A 24,903-nucleotide genomic window follows, 5' to 3' on the forward strand; every position below is an offset into this window, starting at 1 on the left:
GGTTTTATATAGAAGCCTTATGGAAACTTCCCATTACAAAAACTCTTGATAAATACTAGTTCCTTTCTTTTTTCCACCAGAGGGCAGTACAAGCTTGTTTAACGTTAATGCATGAGTTTTGTACTGTATGTGGCTTCAATGCTGCCATGGCGACTCTCTCCAGGGGTCATGTGACATGTTCATATGTTCCAAATCTACACGCTGACTATGAGGTAATGATAACCTGCTACCTGTTCTCCATCTGCTCCTCATTCTCTCTCTCTCAACCCCTCAGAGATGCAAAAGTGATTTCACAGCTCGCCTCTCTCTGTCCTTTACATTTTAATATTGAGCTGAATTGCTCTAAACTGCTCATATCTCAAGCGCTGCATGATTGCTGATGACAGAGGCTCTTTGTTTTTGCGGCTGATAAAAAGGTCTTGAGAAAGCTCGCATGGAGGGACTCTCATGTGTCTCCTCTCTAACGCTTCCCCAGCGGAAAGTTTTGAAGAGCTGAATCAGCGATGAATGACCTGCCAGATCTCAGATGCACACACACACACACACACACACACACACACACACTTCTAGCTAATGAAACAGCCTGAGGTCACGTTGGACACGTCTGATAATCCATGTCTTCTGTTCATCGTCTCATTTCACTGCTGACCACTGGCGTCTTACGAGATCACACAGGCATCCCATTGATTAAAAGGATTAATTCATAACAAGCTACATTTGAGTTTAAGGTGCACTATCAAAAATTTGGGGTCTGAAATTTTTTTTAAAAACACTTTTATTTAGTTAGTGCTCCTTGCAATTAAGCAGAACACTTAAGTAGCACCTCTGAAACCCCAACTACCATTAGAACACCTTACCAACGTCCTAGTAACACCCTAACAACCATCCAGAACACCTTAGCGCCTAGCACCTATTAATACCTTTGTAATCACCCAGAATGCTTTTGCAACCACCTGGCAGTGCCTCAGAACACTCTAGCAACACCCTTAAAACCCTGTAAAACCATCCATAAACACCAGAAAACACATCAACCTTCTAACACCATATCAACCAACCAGGCTACTTTAGCAACCACCTAACAGTGTCCTAGCAATTACGCACAACACACTGACAACACCCTAACAATGCCCTAGAAACACCCAGAAACACCATAACACGCTAGCAACCACCTAATACACTAACAACCACGCAGTGTCCTAACAATCACACAGAACACACTAGCAAAACCATAACATCGGCCTAGAAACTATCCAGAATACCCTAGCACCCTACCAAACACTCTAACATCCAACCAGAACACCTTAGCGACCATCTATCAACACCTTAATAACCAATTAGAACTCCATTAATCAACCACCTAGCAACACACTAGCAACTGACCAGAAAACATTAGAACAACCCTAACAATGCCCTAGAGACCATGCAGAACTACCAGAATAACCTATTAACCATTTAACGTCCTAACAACCAACAACAAAATAAAACCTTAGCAACCACTCAGAAACACCCTGACAACCAAGAAGAACCTTAGCAACCATTTAGCTACCCCTAACTACCACTCAACACCTTAACAACCAACATAAAGTAACTAATCAACCACCTAACATGGTCCTTGCAGGCAAGCAACATCATAGAGATCACCCAGGACACCACCTTAGCAACCACCAATTACGCAGAACACTTTATCAACAACTAAAAACACCCTAGAAACCATCCAGAACACCCAAGAACCCTAGTAGCCAACCCAACAACCACACAGAACACCCTAGCAACCACTTAACATCACATTAGCAATGCACTAGTGATCACACAGAGCCATCCATAACACCCTAACAACCACCCAGTGCACCCTAGCAACCACCAAACAATATCCTAGTGATTGCTTCACTTTTTGGAAAAATGCATATGCTAAATGAGTGTTTTAAAAGAACCCAAAAACCAATATAGCAGCCGAAGAACACTATTTTGAGGTGCTGTTATTAAGTGATGTTTTAGCAAGGTTTTGTGTTTTATGACTTTTGTTTTTCACCTATCCATTCCCTTCTACTTCTTGCAGCCGTTGTCCTATAAAACAGACTCTCTTTTCACAGGCAGAATTTTATGGGACAAAACAACAAATTGCTACACTTTTCCAAAGAACAGGCAGTCGTGTGGTCCGGCCACAGACACCGCAGTTAATGCACCTCATCTGAGACAGATGACCCCGGTAATTAACCTCAGCCAAACATCTCCATTGTAGCCATTGTTATTTAATGCACATTTTCTGTCTTTTGTCGTCAGCCTCTTTTAGTGAGATTTTTTATAAATGGTAGAGCAATTTAGATTATTATTCAATGCGTGTTGAAGTGTCCTCATGAGGTTAATTAACAACCTCATTACTTTGACTGCAGATGTTAGAGACTGCTAAAAAGTCGTTAAATGTGAACATTACTTCTAGACGTTTATATAGACCAATTTTGGCGTTTGCAAACACTGGTGAGATTTTTTTTGGGCAGAGCCTATCTGCCAGAAAAGGACAGTCTTAAAGTAACAGTATATAGAAGCCATGGAATAAAAGAGAAAGAGAAAAAAAATCTTTGAGGTTATATTTCAAAAATCTGACTTTATTTATTTATTTCCACAAATTCTGAGATTAAACGGCACAATTCTGATAAGAAAAATCTATTCATCATTCTCGCTTTTCGCAAAGCAAAGTTTATATTCCACACTTCTGGCCTTTTTTTTGCTCAGAATTGATTTAATCAAGTTATAAAGTCCTAATTAGAAGACAAAGACTTGCATTTGCAAGAAAAATGTCAGAATTGTGAGTTAATAAGTAATGTTATGTAAAATATTAATAGTAATAGGTTTAAATAGTATTTCATGCTGTAACTATAGGGCTAATAAAAACGGGTCCCCTGTTAACTGCATATGTAGATATTATGTAGATGATTTAATTGTTTATATCAAATTTATGCTTTTAAAATGAGCTTATCACAGCAGTTTTCATTGAATGTCTGTATGTAGCTTTGAAAAGGTGTCTTTGACAAATCTTCGATTTTGACATCCAAAGGCACTCTACATTTTTCTCTCCAAACTTGTCCATTAGGACTATACATTTCTTAATCGAAATAATTAAATAATATCTTAATTTTTTCATCAAATGCATTGCATGTATCAGTACACACTGAGAAATAACCATAATTAAATTAAATTGCATCAGAAGAGTAAAGGTGGGTCTGGAAGTCAACATATTATTTATTTCCATAAGCGATCAATGACCTATAGCACAGCAGTGCATTTTGAAATCGAGTTTGTCAATCTGTCTGAGGCAGACTATTTTAAGCCATGTTAAAACCTTAAGTTTCTGTTCCGTTCTGATCGACTTGCTCCATCTTTTATTGGTTGGCCAGAGGCTTCACTCTGCATTTTCTTTGGATTGAATGAACCTCTGAACACACTTGAGATTTAATACGACACAGAGCTCTAATGAAAGAGGCCTGTTCACACCACTGGAGCGCCAACATTAAACTGTAAAGCTATTATAAAATACTACAGTGTGCATTAAAAATGAGTTCTATCTCGCCATTGCAACACTGCTGGGGAATGAAAGAACGATAAAAAGAAATTAAATCAGTAAAGTACAATGTACCTCCTGACATGTATAGAAGTGTACACAATGTTATTATAAGAGGTACAAGCTCATTATAGCTATTGATTTGAACACACCCTCAATAGTATCAAAATCAGTGTGCTGTAATTTTTCTCAGCATCAGACTGATTTTCAATTGCGGAATGACAAAACAGGTCAGAAATTTTAAAGAAACAAACTGAAGGAGGGACCCGTGGCAAATCAAATATGAAAAACGCCTTAGCAATTATCTAAAAATGTCCTAAAACCCTCCTAAGAACACTTTAGCAACCACATAACAACGAACAAAGAACCACCTGTACTACCCTAGCCATCACCCAGAGCCACCCATAAAACTGCAGCAACTACACCCTAGCAACCACCTAAAAAATCACCCCAATGACCCAGTACCAGCCAGAACACCCTTGCAACACCCTAGAAACCAAACAGCACACCATAGCAACCACTACGTTTCACCTAGAACAAGCTATTACCCAACATACGATACCCTAGCAACCACCCAGAACAACAGCCTAGCAATTTCTTCCCCTCTGAAAATGCTAGGGTCAAATGCCCTAACAAACAACCAGAACTCCCTACCATTCACTTAGAAACCACTCAGAACAATGTTCTAGCAATGACTTAGATTGCCAAGAAATACCCAAAACAACACATCAACCACCTAACACCCTAACAACACCAAGCAACCATGCAGAACCACCCAGAATTCCCTAGCAATCATCAAAAACCACCCATAATAAGATAGCAACTACTTAACACCCTAACAACCAACCAAAACACTCTATCATGCACCTACCAACAACCAGGAACACCCAAACAACACTTAGCAACCAGCCAGTAAACTCTAGCAACACCTATCAACCATCCACAATCACTTAGCAATCACCAAGAACCACCCATAACAAATTAGCAACTACCCAACACCCCAACAACCACCGAAAACACTGAACTATTCACTTAGAAACCACTGAAAAAACCAAACAATTTACCTGGCAACCACTCAGAACACGGTACGATCCACCTAACAACCACCAGGAACACCCTAACAACAGATAGCAACCAGCCAGAACCACCTAGCAATCTCCAGGAACCACCCATAACAAACTAGCAACTACCTAGCATCCTAACAATCACTCAAAACACCCTATTACTCATCACAACCGCCCAGAACACCCTTCCGACGCCCAAGCTACCACTCATTCAAAACACCCAGTCTTGTTTTACATGTGCAGCTCCTGCAGCGCTGTCATATTTCCACTCACCATGGCGATCTTGCAGACGTTCTGGCAGGCCAGGCCTCGACCGGCCGCTCCCGCTGCTGGAGCGGATGTGTGTGTGTGTGAGAGAGCTGGTGGAGGGGCTCTGGGTGGAGACGAGTGTGTGTGTGGTGGCGTCAGCGGCAGGCCGAGTGCCAGCGGCAGCGGGTGAGAGAGGTGGACCGGAGGGCACGGGGGCAGCCGGCGGAGGCCATGGGACGGGACCACAGAGTCCACCGTCTGCAGAGGAGACTGTGGCTACAGAGATGAAGATTATGTTTGAGAGACAATTAATATTTCAATATACACTTAAAGGTACTGTATGTAGAAGTGACACCTAACGTTTAAACTATTGGAGACGTTTTTCTTTCAAACGGCCCCTTCTACTCAGACTTGACGCACAAAGAGGTTGCCAGATTGACCGTATCAACAGAAAGGGGCACACATGTTGATGAATGAAATGAAATGCGCTGTGTTTTTTATCAACTGGCAACCGGGTGCCAAATGCAATTGGGTAAACAGCCAGTGGGTGGGTTTCACAAACCAAAACAGAGACAGACGTTCTGGCCTGGAATGCACATTTACTAAAGGAGAATAACTGATATGTAGCATTGTTTTTCAGATAAAGTTAATTTAGCATGCTTCTGAAATAACTGCAAACATATTATGGAATTTTTATGCTTCGAAATATTACATACAGCACCTTTAACATGCAAGATGCACAGAGCAATAAAGCAGAGTGCACACAAATTCATTTCTGTCATCATTGTTTCACTGTCATATCACTTAACCGTAGTTTCGTGGAACACAAAATGAGATGGTAGGCAGAATGTTCAAGCTGCTCAAACATGTAATGAATGCAAATGATGCTGTTAAACTTAATGATGCACTGATTAGTTTTTTTAAGATGAGTTTTTTTCTATCTAATATTTTTATTTTATTAATTTAATAAAAAAACAAATTAGCAGTAACATCACTTACAACTCCTGCTGAGACTGAGACACAACAGCGGCATTAAAAGATCTGAAATACAGTGCATAGGCCTTGCATATAGTCATACTGTCTAATTTTATATATATTTTTATTGAGTTTAATGTCTTTTTTGGGAATGAGAGCATCATTCAGTATGAAAAAGAGGATCTGAAACATTTTGCATAACGTCGTCTTTTGTGTTCCACAGAAAAAAAAGCCATACAGGTTTGGATCTACTTACTGCTCAGTAAATGATGACTCATTTTTGGCTGAGCTGACCTTTTAAATGATACAAATGAGTCTCATATGAGCGCGAACACACACACACACACACACACACACACACACACACAGAGCTGCTTTGAGCTCTTGACCTGCAGCCAGATGTGACAAGAACAAAAGGAGACGAGAGACAGAAAGCGTGTATGTGCGTTTCTGTATAACTTCACCTTGCCTAACATCAAACAGACCTACATCCTCTATCCTCTTACCGTCATACATTATACGGACCAGATACTTCAGCTGCTCTTAAAGGAACAGTTCACTAAAAAACGCATCTACTCACCTGTCAGTTGTTTCAGGTCTGTATTTTCTTTGAAACCAAAAATGAAAGTCTAGTCCAGTGGAAGGAAGATCTGAATGCTACATGTAAGATTATTAGTGGAAAAGTACTTAAATTTATGCCGCTTTCTAAAAGCATGAGAATATAGTACTCATAATATACTCAATAGTTTTTTTGTTTATATTATATACTCAATAGTTTTTTTTATCACTGTTTTCATAGTATGTATTATCTTCTCTTGTGTCCTAAATCACAAAATGAAAAATTAGGTCAGTAAAAAATATATATATATATATATATATATATATATATATATATTTTTTTGATAAATGATACTTTTATGCAGCAAGGATTATGCATTTAATTAATCAAAAGTGACACATTCAAGGCATTACAAAATAGTTGCTGTTTTTCTGAACTTCTGTTCTTCTTAAAAATCTTAAAAACATATCTTCTTAAAAATCTTAAAACCAAAAATATATCACTGTTTTTTTGTTATAAATAGGAAGCAGCACAACTTGTTCAAAAGAGCATATAAGCATATTATAACATTTAAAAAAATATATTTTTTCTGACCACATAACTCCAGCCTCTGTGAACACAAGAGACAGAAAAACAATTCCAAGCTTTTCGACAGTCTTTCTCTCACAGTTGCTCCGCGGGGGTCAGTCGTGGTACTTTGCACATCCTCTAATCACAGATCCCGACTTCTTTACTTTCAACAGCCCTGAGATCACAAATGCATCCACAATCCATCTATTGACAGGCGTCTCTACTGATTTTCAAACAATTTGTGTGAGCTTGTGTGGTCTGACAGCTAAAGAGCGGGTTTCAAACGCCGAACGCTCGCTTTGTCTTTACACGCTTTTTGTTAAACAAGCCTCTTAAGTGAGAGATGGACGGCGACTGTCGCTCAGTGAGGCGACACGCATATGCGTGCAAATATGGAATCTGCATATGCTTGCGTCTCTCTCAATGCGTGTGTGTGTGCATATGCATGTAAGGATGACGCACACACCTTATAAATGCTGGCACTTTGTGGTAAAGCTGGAGTCTGGCGCTGAGGAGACGTTCTGTACAAGGAGTGTGTTTGAGTACCGGCGTGTGTGTGAGCGGAAGAGAGTGCGCGCGCTGGACTGTTCAGTCTGTTGGGTCCCACAGACCTGCAGGAAAGCACAAATACAGAGTAGGATATCACAGTAATGATGTGCATCTTTACCAACATCCCATCTAGAAAGCAAGGTTCTCTCAAATGAACAAACATTCATATCATAACCTTCGCCGGTCTTTAATAGTGTTTTCAAAATGCTTTAAAGACATTTTTGTTCAAAAGCAACATTCAATAATAATGTTAGCTAAATGTTCTTGGCTCGGATAAAATAATTTTAAATTGCATCATTTATTTTTATTTTACCTACCGGTTTTCATTTATACTTATTTAGAAATAATAATTATGTAAACATATTCTCCACAACCTAAAGCAAAGTCTTAAATTAAGCATATAAATATATATTTCTATTGTAATAAATATATTATTGTTATTAAAAATAAGATGTTTCTCTAATACGTTTTTATGCAGTATTGCTTCTCAAGTGTGATAAATTTTTAAGGACATTTAGATGTTCTTTACTGGAAAACAAAGCAAACACACTGATTAAAAATATTATTTGCAGATTAATTTGCAGCCTATTGAGACTTAGTGGGTTAGATATGCTTAATCATAATTATAATCAACTGTATCACTGTCACAATGCCAACAATATTAATGGTCCTAAAATAGGTTGATTTTCTTCTTCTTTTTTTTCTTTTCTTTCTCTCTGGAGGTTCACCTCGCTAGAAAGCTCTCAATTTAACTGCTAAATGAAAATAAAATACATCCCATGTGATATTGCCAAAATTAAGCTATTCCCGGACTTCCCCGTCAATGAATTAATGATGCACATAAACTCACATATCAACGTATATTTAAAATGCATACGCATGCCACGCCCTGATTAAATATATGAACTATGGCAAAAAAATAGAGCTCAGCCAATCGCAACACAACTCATTAAAATACACACTTCTCAATAACACTGTAGCAAAACAGCTTATTATTCTACAGGTCAGATATGGAGCAAAATGGTCGTGAAAAATGATTGATTACATACAAATGATGACTTTTGTGTGTTAATTGTACATACTGTACAGCATGTTAACTTGTCTATTGTCTATTTCAGCTGTGCGGGTGTAGTACCTCAGTTTTTCAATGGTGTTCTTCTTATTGCTGAAGAACAGACTGAGCAGAGTTTTCCTCTTGATGCACGCGATTATTCCAACGCACAGAAGACACAGAAACGCCACCAGGATGCCCACCGTCACACTGCTGCTGTCTATATGTACAGAAACACACACACAGACACACATTGGTGAATTAAACAGATGCAACTGAAGAGCAGTATAATAATCGCAGAATACGTGTTTGATACCTGTGGGTCTCATCGGGCCGCTGTCCATACTGCCTCCAAACCCAGCTTTATCACAGAACGGAGGAGCCCAGAGCGACTCACAGTGACAGTTCTTATTATTGTTACAAACCTGTACGTGACACACACACACACACACACACACACACACACACACGATCACACCAGTGACACCAGCGCCCATGCATTAATACTCACTTTACATCCTGAGAAATGTAAGAGCATAAATGCAGTTTTAAAAGCGATGACTGCTCATACTGTACCAGTATAAATATATAAAAAGAATATAATGCAAATATCCAAGCATATATATATATATATATATATATAAACATACACACACAGTATATGAAGAGTTCGTTGGTAAAAGCCGATATTTCTTTCTTTTTTATTTTTTTTTATTGCGCGTTCCAAGTAATATCAAACTGCAGTTGGGTTGTTTCGATTAAGTAATAATAATGTATATGAAACAAATAATAATAATAGATCGTTTACAAAATTTAAGTCCACTGAAAGCATGCTTTTTAAATGTTAAATGTTTAGCAAAAGCAGTTAACTTGGAGTGGGATCACTTACAACAGTCGTTTTTTGGCAAAAGCAAATAACTCCACGTTTCATGTTTTAGAGTGAAAAAAACCCCAAAACAATCATTTAATCTTCATCATCATCTCAGATGCTTGTTGTTGTAGATTGTATGGATGAGCTTTTTATAACGTAACACAGTATCCAACTTTGCCAGTATCGTGTGTTTATGGTCTGTGTGTGTGTGTGTGTGTGTGTGTGTGTGTTGAGCAGTCGTCATGTCCTGCGTGCTGTAAGCCTGTAAATGCACCTCCTCAACATCTACCAAAACACTCAAACACTTCCTCTTTCCTCCATTTGGCAGCATTTGTTTCTAGTTCTTCTCTCTTGGCGCTGATGAGCCGCAGATGTTGGACTCAGAGGAACATCTTGATCTAATCCGGAGATTCGTGAGCTCATTCGTGGACTTCCACTATCTGTTTCTCACTATCTGCACAAACCCGTAACCAATCCCACCTGCTCTTCAGGAAGACCACTGCGGCGTCCCTCGCCATGCTAGAGCTGAAACCCAATGGCTCCGGCAGGTTTCACCCCTCTGTATTTACACAGACCTCACCTGGACTCACTTCCACTGTAATCTATACATGCTTTGCTTAATTAGGTAAAGATTTCAATTCTTACAGACGATGTAAACATATAAAACGATCACCATGTGGAAACCAAGCGCTCCAACAATTAACTTTGACACCTGCCGGTATGAATTAATCACTTAGAAACTCATATTTCAGATCGGCCTCAACTGCTTTTGCATTTTGAATGATTTGTATTAAAAAACGCGTGCGAGTCTTACATCGCAATATGAGAGAGAATGGCCTGAAATCACCCTCGGTGGCTTTTAGTTGCACGCAAATCAAAGCAGAATTACTGTAATTTCATTCAGCATAACACAAACCATTTCTTGAAATCATATTGTCTCCTATTGTAAGAATTTCCATTCATTCAAAAGTTATAACAACAACAACAACAACAAAATGGAATTACTATAATTTCAGCGCTTCTAACATGTGAAAATCATTCACGTTATGGTCAGATATGTAATTACGAGCCGGAACTCAAATTTTCATTAAAGCTCTGACTTTGACTGGTGAAAATACCCAAAATATCAGAACGCCTGAAACAAGCCCTGTTTTTTGCAGTTTTGATCTTGTTTTAAAGACATTTTGATGTGCTGTAACGGGAAACGCGCGACAAAACAACGATTCAAATTATGATTAATTAGCGATAATGAGAACTGGGAGCCAAAATGTGCTTCATTATCCTACGATTTTCATTCAGCAGTCGAATTGAGGGTTTTCTAGTGAGGTGAATCGCAAAAAAATTAAATAAAGAATTAAAATAAAAATAACACACACATACAGGTCATATCTCATCCGAATATCTCAATAATAAATATTTATAATATGATATTATTTTCTTAGTTTTTTAATATTTTATTTTATTCCACTTTCATAATTAAATGACCATTTCCTCATATATTTTGGGATAAATTATGACCGTTTTCTTAGTAAACTCATCTGATCGCTGAATGGAAATAAAATCGTTTCGTTTTACAAATCAAAGAAACGATTCGGTATCCAACGCATCAAACGGGTTACGATGCTAAAGCTGCTTTAGACCAACGCAGCGCTCACGGCGAATTTGACTTGAATTAATCGTGTAGTCATGCACTTTGCCATCATTATTAAAAGAAATCACACTAAGCCCAGTTTGGCATTATGAGCGTAGCCACAGACATGAATAATTCATGAGCCTGAGGACATGAAGACGAGCTGTCATCGCGTAATTATGGTAATCCTGACATGAGTGTCACATTAGATTCAGATGCCTCGTCTTATCAAGAGCATTTCTACGCTTTACGGGCTTCTGGGGTTGATGCTATATGTAGGTCTATGGAAACGATGAAACGTCTTCCTGTATGATCAGATGGATATGTTTTGGGGTGAAAGTCATGTATGCACTCACCCCGTGTCCGCTGCACTTGGCCGAACAGTCGTGGACCCCGAGCACGCTGATGTTCTGACACTGTCTGTTTATACACATCTACACACACACACACACACACAGTTTATTTAGTTGTGTCAGTCAGTGATGATTGACAGCACAGCTCCACCCAAACATGACACGATCCATCCAAACAGGGTGGAAAAGTGTCTCATACTATGCACGTGTCACACATTTACTGCTTTATAGCTATATTTCATTAATACTGTGATGTCAGGGTTATTTCCAGTTATGTCAGGATGTGACCAATGAGAGCATTCGTGCCTTAGTTAACAAGCCTGATTTCATTTACCATCAATCTCGACTAAACATGCAGTTATTGCTTTTGCACGTCACCAGCGACTTCTATCGATTTTGATGTGCAAATGAATTATAATAATATCGGAGCGGGGTCAGAAATAAACTGTGGGTTGAGGCAAAATGCCAAAGCTGTGTAAACTCCGCCACATTTGCGACACTTGACATGTTTCAGAATACACTTTTCCAGGCATACGAGGAAAATGATGCTGGATTTTACATGCAAATGTGAGTTTGGTAAACCCGCAATGAGCCTAATTTACATAAAAATGTGATGTTTGGCACAATTTCAGCACATTTACCTAGAATACATGTAATGATATGCCAGTCTTTGAGCTAATACATTTTCTATAAGAGTATATATAGAGTAAATGTTATTTATTTATTTAAAAGTGTGCGTGGTAAAATGCTCCTGAGAATTATACAACCCAAAGCAATCCTTTCAAATAATAATTAATAATAATGCACTTTATTTATGAATCATTTTACCTTAGAACATCCCTAAAGAAGACTATATAGCTAACAAAAAAGCATTAGTTAAACATGATCCACACATAAGCTCTAGTTTCAAATCACGTAGCAGCACAGTTTAACCCATTCTTCATCCCTGATGTTGTGGATCTGAACAAGCGTGAGTTTTATTAAATGGTAGGGTGGCAGTATCTCATTATTCACTCTGTTTACCATGTTTTCTCCACACTTGGTGCCGGTGAGCACGAGGTTCGGATCCGGCATGTCATCTCCCAGATACACATGAGTCCCGCGGCAGAGGATACGCCCTCCTTCCTGGAGAGGGATGTTGGTTTCTATGGAGACGGCATTGGTGCCAATCACCGGCCGATTGGCTCCGCCCTGACACTGGATTTTCCCACATTTAGCATCTCTGGAGAACAACAGGGGAAAAAAATGTCATCTTAAATATATTACAAAAGTAATTTATTATATAATATATATATTTTTTTATCTTTTAAGGTTACCTTAAGATAAAAAAATGAATACATAATAAAATATATATACAAATATATAATAAAAATTATATAATAAAATTATAATAAATTTGTTAATGTATGTTTGACATTTTTTATTTTATGTTTTATAGGCATGATATTATTTTTGAATTGAATAATATAAAATAATAATAAATGTATTTTACAGATAAACAAATATATATATTTTGTTTATTTATTTGTAATATAAATTCATCTTATATATATATATATATATATATATATATATATATATATATATAAGATGAATTTATATTACAAATATATATATATAATTAATGCTGTCAAATGATTAATTGAGATTAATCACACGAAAAATAAAATGATATGTGTGTTTTCTTTATAACTATTATGTAGGTTATATATAAATGCACACATATTTCTAGTCCTACAAATTATATTATAAATAAATACATTTAATATATAAACATATATTTTCTCCTGAAATTTAGATACAAATCTACACAATACTTATATACACATACATACATACGGAGAAAAACTACAAAACACACACATATGTGTGTATGTGTGTGTGTGTGTGTGCTGTTTTTGTATTTTTACATTTAGCCTTGTTTTTCTCTGCTTGCCCAAATAGACCTGTAACCTATTTTGGGGTCGTGAACTTATCTCAAATTTAGCTCAGAGTTTCCAGTCGCTAAAGAGCCCACGTTTCCAGACTGACACATCTGCCGTGTTTTCACAGCGCTGAAGTGTGTTTCTCTGCCGAGGATCGTGGTAATGGGACATACATCTTTGATTCCGATGCAGCCAAAACACTGAGAAATAATGAGGCATCCTCTCCACCAAAGACCAATTACTGCATTCACAGGGCAGTTTCTCACGCAGTCGCATCCAAAGAAAGAAAGAACCGAGACAGACAGACAGAACGTGGCTCGAGTCCCTTTGGCCAAAATAAAGAGTCATTAGCCGCTGAAACTGTTTCTCTCTCCGTCTGTCCACTTCAGTCATTAAAGTAATTACCAAATCGAGGATATGATCCGTGAAGCACTTAATAAAGCAGCCAATCTGAGCTCAATTAAAATTAAATATATGACAGGTGTTACCTGCATATGCAAATTACTCTGACATTTTCAATAGGCTTCTGTTCTCTTTCTTTTCTGTTCTCTTTAAAGACTTGTGTTGTTATTTGTCTAGCTGTTTGATTTCTCAGTGGATTCATCTCCCTCTCGCTGTGTGTGTGTGTGTGTGTGTGTGTGTGTGTGTGTGAGCGTGTGTGTGTGAGCGTGTGTGTGTGTGTGTGTAACAGCCAGTCAATAAAGAACAGGGTGGGAAGAAACTGTTGAGAGAAATTCATTTAAAATTTAATTTAAGTAGAAAATGTAATTTTAAAAGGGAAAACACTCAAGACCTAAATAAACACCCCTCGGAAGACTTCAGAAGTTTTGAAGTCAGTCTGAAGTGCACTCACTAAAAGCAACATTCTTTCAAAAATCTGTAATAAACTATTCATTTTGCAGCAAATCAACAATCATCTGCTGGAATATAAAAACCCTCCCTTATGCACCTGACGGAGCCACTTTCACACTATATCAAAGACACAATATATTTATTTTTTACGCGTGCTATTATGGAACGACTGATTATCACATCGTTAGTTTGAACCTACATATTTAGTTAAATCCAAAGAATTATGAAACGATAATAACAAAACAATTATAAATACAAAAATGTGGTTTTCCCGACGAAAATAAAAATTGTGACTAAACAGTTTGAATTTATAATAGCCTCAGTACAAATTTGAAAAGCTGTATTACAAAATATCAACATTAAAAATCTTTTATTAATTTATTATCTCTATGATTGTCTGCTGCTGATGCAACGGTGCATCAAAAATGAATTTTATCTTACCGTGCTTCACATTTGGCAAACGATCCCTTTGCATCTTTTCCACAGTTTCCATACGGATCTCCCGCTGAGTTGACTCTTTCGAAACAGATTCCTGGAGCTGGTTTTGCACCTATTAAACACACACACACACACACACACACACACACACACACACACACACACACACACAACGTTCTTCACATATAGTGTAACTGGAAACACAGATGAATCCAGACAGCAGCAGCAGAGGTTCCTCCAGGCCTCCGGGCGGCGCTGTTCTTACCCTGTCCCCACAGTGTGATGCACTGCTGCTCGTGGGTCTGGCAGATGCCGTTGTAGCAGTGTCCGTCGACTCCCTGACAGGTGTGTCCGTCGTGCAGGTAGACATTAGCGGGGCAGTGAGGATCGGCGCCTGTGCAAAACTCCGGCAGATCGCAGGAGTTACTGGACTCACGACACGGAGTCCCTGCAGGCTTCAACTACACAACAAACAGTTAACTTTTACCTTAATATATTCATTTTCCTAGCTGTATTTTTAGTTTTAGTTTCAGAATAATATGCACTTTGAGTCTTTTGTTTGTCTTAGGTGGTTTAATAGCCTCGCTTTTGTCGAGATTATATTTAAAAACCAAAGTGCAAATAAAGCGCAATGAGAACGCTGACTTAGTTTAGGAAAAATTTACATTTTTCATAAGTGTCAGTTTTTCAATTGAGATTTATACATCATTTGAAAGCTGAATAAATGAGCTTTCCACTGATGTCTGGTTTGTTGGGATTGGACAATATTTGGCAAATACAAATAAATATCTATAATTTGAAAATAAATATTTAAGTAATAAATGAAAATATTGCCTTTAAAACTGTCCAAATGAAGCTCTTGGCGATGCATATTACTAATCAAAAATAATTTTAATATATTTATGGTAGGAAATTTACAAAGTATATTCATGAAACATGATCTTTACTTACTGTTATGATTTTTGGAAAAAGAAATATTTATAATTTTGACCCATAAAATTCCATTTTGTTATTGCTACAAATATACCCATGCTACTTAAAACTTGTTTTTTTGTGGTCCAGGGCACATTCTATAATTATACATTATTTTAATAAAATTATATATTATATTAAGTAACATATTATTGTAAAATAACTTTCACGAGTTCGCACTTACGTATAATTAATCATAGTAGTAACGTAAAAGTAAAAGCGTGTTTGGCGAGCTGTCAGGAGAGGGCTCGGAACTAGGTGGACTACCGAGTCCAGAGTTTTTCCTCTTGTCCGTGAAAGCGGACAGGACTCGATGTCCGACCCGATCCCTGAGTGCCCCCGAGAGAGGATAGTAGAACTAGGAGGAATGGAGATTGGGGTGGTGGAGGGATGCTCGGAAACGAGATATCGAGGTAAGAAGCTTGTGCGAATTTATAGTAGGCTTCTCTTGCTCTGGTTGGATAATTGCGTGATTAGGAAACGAGAAGCCAGCCGCGTTAATTATCAGTGCGTGCTCCTCCGAAATTTGTTTATAGCTAAACATCATTTCACGAGTTCGCACTTACGTATAATTAATCATAGTAACGGTAAAAGTAAGCGTGTTTGGCGAGCTGTCAGGAGAGGGCTCGGAACTAGGTGGACTACCGAGTCCAGAGTTTTTCCTCTTGTCCGTGAGCGGACAGGACTCGATGTCCGACCCGATCCCCTGAGTGCCCCCAAAAAGCCAATTAAGACAGCAGCCGAAACACGTGTAAGCTGGCCCCCAAAAAAAGCTACTGGCTTAGCTAGAAAGGAGGAAGAGCATGGATATGTTAGTTGAAATTGGAATGGTTTTAGGATGATATTATGTAGGTGTAGGAGAGTGGGCATGAAAATGTTGTGAGCGTCTCTAGCGGGAGTGGTCCACGGCGGTGGGTGCAGTACTCCGGCTAGAGCGGTCCACTGTATTAGCAGCATGTGTGAACGACCGCCTCCGGCGGAGCTGTCCACGGCGGTGGGTGCAAAGCTCCGGCTTTTGTGGTCTGCTGCTAAAGGCAGTGGGTGCAAGTGAGCGCGTTACAGGAGCGGTCCACGGCGGTGGGTGCAGGGCTCCGGCTTGGAGCGGTCCACTGTAATAGCAGCATATGTGAACGATCGCCTCTGGCAGGAGCTGTCCACGGCGGTGGGTGCAGAGCTCCGGCTTTTGCGGTCTGCTGCTAAAAGCAGTGGGTGCATGTGAGCGTCTCTTGCGGGGCGGTCCACGGCGGTGGGTGCTGTGCTCCGCTTAGGCGGTCCACTGTAATGGCAGCATGTGTGAACGACCGTCTCTGGCGGAGCTGTCCACGGCGGTGGGTGCAGAGCTCCGGCTTTTTGCGGTCTGCTGCTAAAGCAGTGGGTGCGAATGTGAGCGCTCTAGCGGGAGCGGTCCACGGCGGTGGGTGCAATGCTCCAGCTTAGAGCGGTCCACTGTAATAGCAGCATGTGTGAACGACCGTCGCTGGCGGAGCTGTCCACGGCGGTGGTGCAAAGCTCCGACTTTTTGCGGTCTGCTGCTAGAAGCAGTGGGTGCGAGTGAGCGCCTCTAGCGGAGCGGTCCACGGCGTGGGTGCAATGCTCCGGCTTAGAGCAGTCCACTGTAATAGCAGCATGTGTGAACGATCGCCGCTGGCGGGAGCTGTCCCACAGCCGGTGGGTGCAAAGCTCCGGCTTTGCGGTCTGCTGCTAGAAGCAGTGGGTGCGAGTGTGCGCTCTGGCGGAGAGCGGTCCACGGCGTGGGTGCAATGCTCCTGCCTGTGTTGGCCACTGCGGTGGCAAGTTTTGTATACCATCATCTACGGCGGGGCGGTCCACGGCGGTGGGTGCAATGCTCCTGCCTGTGTTGGCCACCGCGTGTGGCGGGTTTTGTATACCATCATCTACGGCGGAGCGGTCCACGGCGGTGGGTGCAATGCTCCTGCCTGTGTTGGCCACTCGCGGTGGCAGGTTTTGTATAATGTCATTTACAGTGGGAGCGGTCCACAGCGGTGGAGTGCAATGCTCCTGCCTGTGTTGGCCACTGCGCGTGGCGGGTTTGTATATTGTCGCACACAGCGAGAGCGGTCCACGGCGGTGGGTGCAATGCTCCTACCTGTGTTGGCCACCACGTGGCGGGTTTGTATATTGTCGTGCATACGGCGGGAGCGGTCCACGGCGTGTGGTGCAATGCTCCTGCCTGTGTTGGCCGCAGCGGTGGCGGGTTTGTATGTTGTCATGTACAGCGGAGCGGTCCACGGCGGTGGGTGCAATGCTCCTGCTTGCAGTCTGCTGCTGAAGGCAGTGGGTGCGTGTGAGCGCCTCTAGTGGGGTAGTGGTCCACGGCGGTGGGTGCAGTACTCCGGCAGAGCAGTCCACTGTAATAACAGCATGTGAACGACCGCCGCTGGCGGGAGCTGTCCACGGCGGTGGGTGCAAAGCTCCGGCTTTGCGGTCTGCTGCTAAAAGCAGTGGGTGCGAGTGTGCGTCTCTAGCGGGAGCGGTCCACGGCGGTGGGTGCAGAGCTCGGCTTAGAGCAGTCCACTGTAATAGCAGCATGTGTGAACGATCGCCGCTGGCGGAGCTGTCCACGCGGTGGGTGCAAAGCTCCGACTTTTGCGGTCTGCTGCTAGAAGCAGTGGGTGCGAGTGTGCGCTCTAGCGGGAGCGGTCCACGGCCGGTGGGTGCAGGGCTCCGGCTTAGAGCAGTCCACTGTAATAGCAGCTTGTGTGAATGACCGTCTCTGGCGGGAGCTGCCCACGCGGTGGTGGGTGCAGAGCCCGGCTTTGCGGTCTGCTGCTAGAAGCAGTGGGTGCAAGTGTGCGTCTCTGGCGGAGTGGACCACGGTGGGTGCAATGCTCCTGCCTGCGCTGGCTACTGCGGTGGCAAGTTTGTATACCGGTCATCTACGGCGGGAGCGTCCACGGCGGTGGGTGCAATGCTCCTGCCTGTGTTGGCCACCGCGGTGGCGGGTTTGTATACCATCATCTACGGCGGGAGCGGTCCACAGCAGTGGTGCAATGCTCCTGCCTGTGCTGGCTACCGCGGGTGGCGGGTTTTGTATGCCGTCATCTCACGGCGGGAGCGGTCCACGGCGGTGGGTGCAATGTTCCTGCCTGTGTTGGCCACTCGCGGTGGCAGGTTTTGTATACCGTCATCTACAGCGGGAGCAGTCCACGGCAGTGGGTGCAATGCTCCTGCTGTGTTGGCCACTGCGGTGGCGGGTTTGTATATTGACGTGTACAGCGGGAGCGGTCCACGGCGGTGGGTGCAATGCTCCTGTTCTGTGTTGGCCACTGTGGTGGCAGGTTTTGTGTGCTATTGTGTACGGCGGGAGCGGTCCACGCGGCGGTGGGTGCAATGCTCCTGCCTGTGTTGGCCACTGCGGTGGCAGGTTTGTATACCATGATCTACAGCGGGAGCGGTCCACGACGGTGGGTGCAATGCTCCAGCCTGTGTTGGCCACTGCGGTGGCAAGTTTGTATACCGTCATCTACGGCGGGAGCGGTCCACGGCGGTGGGTGCAGTGCTCCTGCTTGTGTTGGCCACTGCGGTGCTGGCAGGTTTGTATAGGGTCATCTACGGCGGGAGTGGTCCATGGCGGTGGGTGCGATGCTCCTGCTTGAGCTGGCACTGCAGTGGCGTAATTTTGTATATGGTCATTTGCTGCGGGAGCGGTCCACGGCGGTGGATGCGATGCTCCTGCTTGGCATTGCCACTCCTGTGGCAGATTTTGTATACGAACGTCTATAGCGGGAGTGGTCCATGGCGGTGGGTGCGATGCTCCTGCTTGAGCTGGCCACTGCAGTGGCGATTTTGTATATGGTCGCTTGCTGCGGGAGCGGTCCACGGCGGTGGATGCGATGCTCCTGCTTGGCATTGCCACTCCTGTGGCAGATTTTGTATACTAACGCCTATAGCGGAGCTGACCAGGCGGTGGGTGCAATGTTCCTGCTTGGTATGTCCACTGTGGTGGCAGATTTTGAATATGGCTGTTTATAGCGGAGCCGCCCAGGGCGGTGGGTGCGATGTTCCTGCTTGGTATGGCCGCTGTGGCGGATTTTGTATTTGGTCGATACAGCGAGAGCTGGCCGTTGTAGAAGGAGTGATGACGTGCCTTGGGTGATTTCCTGCGGGGTGGTAGGTTTGGAGTTCTGTTGGGACTGGTTAGGGTCTGGAGGGCTTTTTGATGAGTGACTGGTCTGAACGAATGTAGCTTTTGTATGGCGTTAGAAGACCAGCGGCGAGGGTTTGGATTTGCTGTTGGGAGAGACCTTTCTCTGCTGCAGTGGTGGCTGCCCCTATTCTGAAGGAATGTGTGGAGAAATTTTTGATGGGATTCGGAGTAAGATAGGACTGATTTGAGGTGCTTTTTGGAACCAGAATCGAGATACGGGTGGTTGGAATCATCTGTGAACAGAGGGTCGAGTGGAGTTTTAGTTTGGGATTTCCTGTATTGGAGGAAAGCTAGAAGTGTTTGAAGGGGAAAAGTAGGAGTTTGGAGGTTAAAAATATATATGAAATGCCCATTTTTGGTCTGGTCCGTTTTACTTTGTTTGATGAAAAGGATACGGTTTCGTGGTCTACGATAGATAGGTCGGAAATAGTGGGGTGAATATTTGGGTCGAATCTGGAGTTGACTGTAAATTCTGAACATCTGAGGAAACCGAAAAAAGGCCAGAATGAACATTGCATCGAGTGCGAGCAGTATGGATAGAAGAGTAGCCTCTGCGGAGGGTGGATATGCATTTTGAGAGAATTTCGAGGTGATGGGCATCCTTGAGTCGGATCGGGAGGGATGCCTTCTTTGGATGCCCTTGATTAAAAGTGAAGTCTGAGCATTGGTTATTTGAGGTGAGGCGATGCCGTGGATGAGTTTATGGAAAAACTGGATACCACTCAAGTAGCCCTTAATAGAACTGACTTGCAGGTTTTTGAGGTGTTAAGAAAGGAGATGAAAGAAGTGATGGATAGCAGGGAAAATCAGGGAATTGGAGGTTATACCTTGCCTGGAAAGATTTAAAGCATTTCCAAGCGGTCAGGTAAGATTGCAGGGTTCTGTGAGAAACTGCTTGTAGGATTGAGTCGAGGAGGCTTCTTGAGGAGGGACCTTAAAGGATGGTTCGCTGGGATATTAGTTGTGAAAAGAGAAGCACCTGGGTTGCATAGGTTTCCGCTTCTGGTGCCAGCATCCTGGATTTCTGCAAGGATCTGTGCTTTGATGGAATTGGGGACGGGGTGGGTGCAAGTGCATTTGAGGGCATAGGAAGAGGGTTAGCAGTGGATACTGAGAAAGGGAGGTGGGCGATGGGAGAGTTGGCGGGGGTAACTCATGGGAGCTACTTGTGGGGTGGGTTGGAGCTCACGGCGGCTATGGCAGGGGGATCTAGGGGAAAAGAGTGGAAAAGATAGGGAGGTAAAGAAGAATAGGTGTGTGAAGATGGTGGGGGGGGTCTTGAACCTGGGTTCAGACTGGTAGCAGAAAAATAGGGGAGGGGAGGAGGAATAGGAGGTGGTACGGCTGGGATCGGGCCAGTGGAGGCATCTGTGTGCCTGTGCTGGCACCTATGGCTGGCTGGGCTGTGGGAACAGAAATGGACGAGTTAGGTCCTGGAGGAATAGGAGAAACTTGAGGCTGGTAAATAACGGACAGTGGATTGGGGGCTGGTTGCCAGGCATGGTCGGGAGAGACTTGGGCAGAGTACTGTTGGTGTGGGTTCAACTGATCCAATGAACAGAGTGGGTACAGGCTAGGCTGATGGCTTGTGGGGCTGGAGCCGTGGTGCTTGCTGCGTGGGTTGTTTGCTGGAAACTGGAGGAAGAGCTGCTGGTGTTTGGGTCCTGGGCTTTGCTAGCAGTAGCTGGGAGCCTTCTGCCGCCTCCTGGTGGGCGGAGGCTTAATACGGTGCAGATGCTGACTTCTCGGTCTTCCCCTGGGAGAATTACGGCTTCTTCTAGTTGTTTCCTTTCTTTTGGCTGGAGGAGAAATGTTTGGCTAAGCTGCGCCTGTTTGATAAGTCGAGTACAGCGAGAGAAGCTCGGCTTTGTTAGCGCGGGAGGAGAACGGAATGTTCGCGTTTGGCAGTGCTTGACGCAAAGCCGAATTGTCCATTTTGTTGCGGATGGAGCGGAAGAAAAGGCTGCACGGTAGGGAGAAGCTGGGGAAGCTTGAGGACGTCTGGCAGGTGGAGGCGAACGTGATCTTAATCGCGTTGGCGAAAGGATAGTCACTGTTAGTTTTCTGCCTCTGGCGGCGGCCGCGCTCGCTTGAAGTTCCGGCGGGCGTTAGCGTGCTTGCTCAGCGGAGTCGTGGAGGGCTCGGTGTCCTCGATTTCGTAGGTTTCTGGCGATTGGTCTTGTTCGGACATGCTGGATACCATGCTCGGAAACGAGATATCGAGGTAAGAAGCTTGTGCGACTTATAGTAGGCTTCTCTTGCTCTGGTTGGATAATTGCGTGATTAGGAAACGAGAAGCCAGCCGCTGTTAATTATCAGTGCGTGTTCTCCCAAATTTGTTTATAGCTAAACATCATTATATGTGAATGATAAATGTCATCCTTAATGCACAATTAAATGCATAAAATACATTTATTTAGCTGCACAGTTGAAAGTAAATAATTCAACAAGATATAAAAGACATAAACAAATTGACCAAAACAAGTGAATTATGATGAATGATGAAAGTTACCTGACAGTCTTCACAGCACTGTCCAGTGCGCACATACAGCTTCCTCTTTCAGTGTGCATGTGCTGGCGTTACAGCAGGATTCAGACACTCCTACAGAGGCACAGATCCATAGAACTGTTTTTAACATTAATAGTAGCACAAATGAGCTGATTTTTGAGCAATAAATCAGCATATTATAATCATTTCTGAAGGATCATGTGACACTGAAGACTGGAGCAATGACGCTGAAAATTCTGCTTTGATAACAGGGATAAATTACATTTTAGAATTACAATAAAATTCAACTTTGACTGTTTACTCTCATTTCTGATCAAATAAATGCAGCCTTGATGAGCAGAAGACACTTTTATGTTTTCTAATTGAGATGTACATTTGCATATGCGTAAAAATCGTGTCTCGATAATTTCCCAGGTGCTTTTTTCTGACTTCTGGCTTTGTGGAAATTCGTAACTTGAACACGAGCATCGTTGACGGATGCACAGACCAACACTGTACCTTTTCGCTATGCATTCTGCGCGCCAGCAACATTTCAGCAAAGACATCAACGGACAGATTTAAACCTCAGGAAACACCTGAAGTGCTCAGACGCAAACAAAAGCTTTTCTGCGGCCCTCGCAAAAATCTCCCGGTCCAGCGTGACAGATGCATGCTTCTTCTCACAGCGTGATCACAGAAAATGCTGTTTATTTCAGATCTGGAGGAGTGGCTGCTAATGATGCACGACTCACTGGAGAGTGTGGAAAATCACGGCACATATGTGCTGCTTAAGGGAAACATGTAAATGTCTGGATGAAATATGCTTTCCAAACCAAAACATACACACATGAGCTCCAGCTTACGTCTAGATCGCCGCAATCGCACTGCTCTCCCTCCTCGACGTATCCGTTTCCACATTTCTGGCCTCCATAGAGCACCTTCACCTCGGGCATGTTGAACAAACACATGCCCACACCTTTCTCCAAACTCGCCGCGAGATCCTTCTTGCTGCACGTACTGAAGACCGTAGGGAAAGGATACCTGAAAGAAAGCAGAAATATTATCTCGCTGATTATTTTTTGTCACTTTTGTGACATTCAACATATGCACACATAAACGGACCAATCAGGCAGAGGAACTCTTGCCAAGGAAATGACATCATCGTGTAAGTGCTGACTGGCACGAGGACCAACGAAACAATGAGTCCTGCGTCTGTAAGAAATCACACTGATTCACCAGATTGTATATGGGAGGGAGAAGTGTGTGTGTGTGTGTGTGTGTGTGTGTGTGTGCGAAAGCACTTTATATTACCCGTGGTTTCAATAGGACTGAATTATCCAACAAACCAAGATTCTAATAGACTGATTTGTGCTGAATTGTGGTGTTTTCTTATGCAAATATCACTATTAAAACCGCACAAACAGAAAAAATCAAGAGCAGCTGCCTCACAACTCCCAAGCAACCACCCACAAACATTCTAGAAACACTTAAACACCGTAGCAACTCCCTAGTAACCACTCATCACATAGCAACCACCCACAATGGTCAGGCAACATGTTAAAAACATTTAAAATCCCACAGCAACCTTCTAGCAACCACTTACTAACATTCTGAAAACACTTAAAATACCATAGCAACGCCTTAGTAACCACACACCACATAGCAGCCACTCACAATGAACAGGTAACCTAATAAAATATTTAACCTGTTTATTATGGATAACATTTGTTAAGTATTAACTACGACTTTTCCCTCAATAAATTCTCATTTTGTTGCTTATTAATAGTTAGTTAGGTATTTGTTAAGTTTAGTTATTGGGCCAGATTAGGGATGTAGAATAAGGCATTAATATGTGCTTAATTAGCACTAATTAATATTCTAGTAAAATGCGCGTGCTAATAAGCAGCCAACAGGTGCCACCGTAAAAATAAAGTGTTACCCAAAAATGTTCAGAGTGCAATAAAACCACATAACAAATGCCAATAAACCACCCTCAAACATTCTAAAAATCAACTAAAATGCCATAGCAACTCCTTAGTAACCACTCTCAACATAGCAACAACCCACAATGCTTAGGAAATACAGAACCATTAAAAACAATCCAGAATGCATTAACAATCATATAGCAATTGCCTAGCAAGCAACTACAAACACTCTAACAACACTTAAAGCACGATAGCAACTCCTTAGTAACCACTCTCAACACAACAACACACAATGCTCAGGCAACATAGTAACAGGTATGAGAATGCCATAGTAACTACCCACAAACATTGTAAAAACATGATAGCAACTCCTAGTAACAACTAAACATAGCAGTCCTAACCCACTCAGAATGCCACAGCAACCACTCAAAACCACTGTCAAAAATCACATAGCAACCACTAACCAAGACCCTGGCAACGGCCCACAACACCCTTTTGAATGCACAGACATCTTATAGTAAAACTCTAGTTCTTAAGTACTTTAGTTTGCGGTTTCCCACAGCACACAGAAACACTTCCACGCACGGTGGAGATGATTTCACCGAAATTACACACACACTCACACAGTAAAAGTGGCCCACAAATCCACTCTGAATATCACTGCTCCCCTGTGGAGCGTAGCAAAATGTTTCGGCACAGCGACGAAAT

General features: G+C 42.5%; 1 pseudogene; it reads right to left on the reverse strand.

Annotated features, from left to right (window-relative positions):
- Positions 1–24,903, reverse strand: part of LOC122355156 — a 98,281-nt pseudogene that overhangs the window by 1,460 nt on the left and 71,918 nt on the right.

The sequence above is a fragment of the Puntigrus tetrazona genome, chromosome 12 (genome assembly GCF_018831695.1).
Source record: "Puntigrus tetrazona isolate hp1 chromosome 12, ASM1883169v1, whole genome shotgun sequence".
NCBI lineage: Eukaryota > Metazoa > Chordata > Actinopteri > Cypriniformes > Cyprinidae > Puntigrus > Puntigrus tetrazona.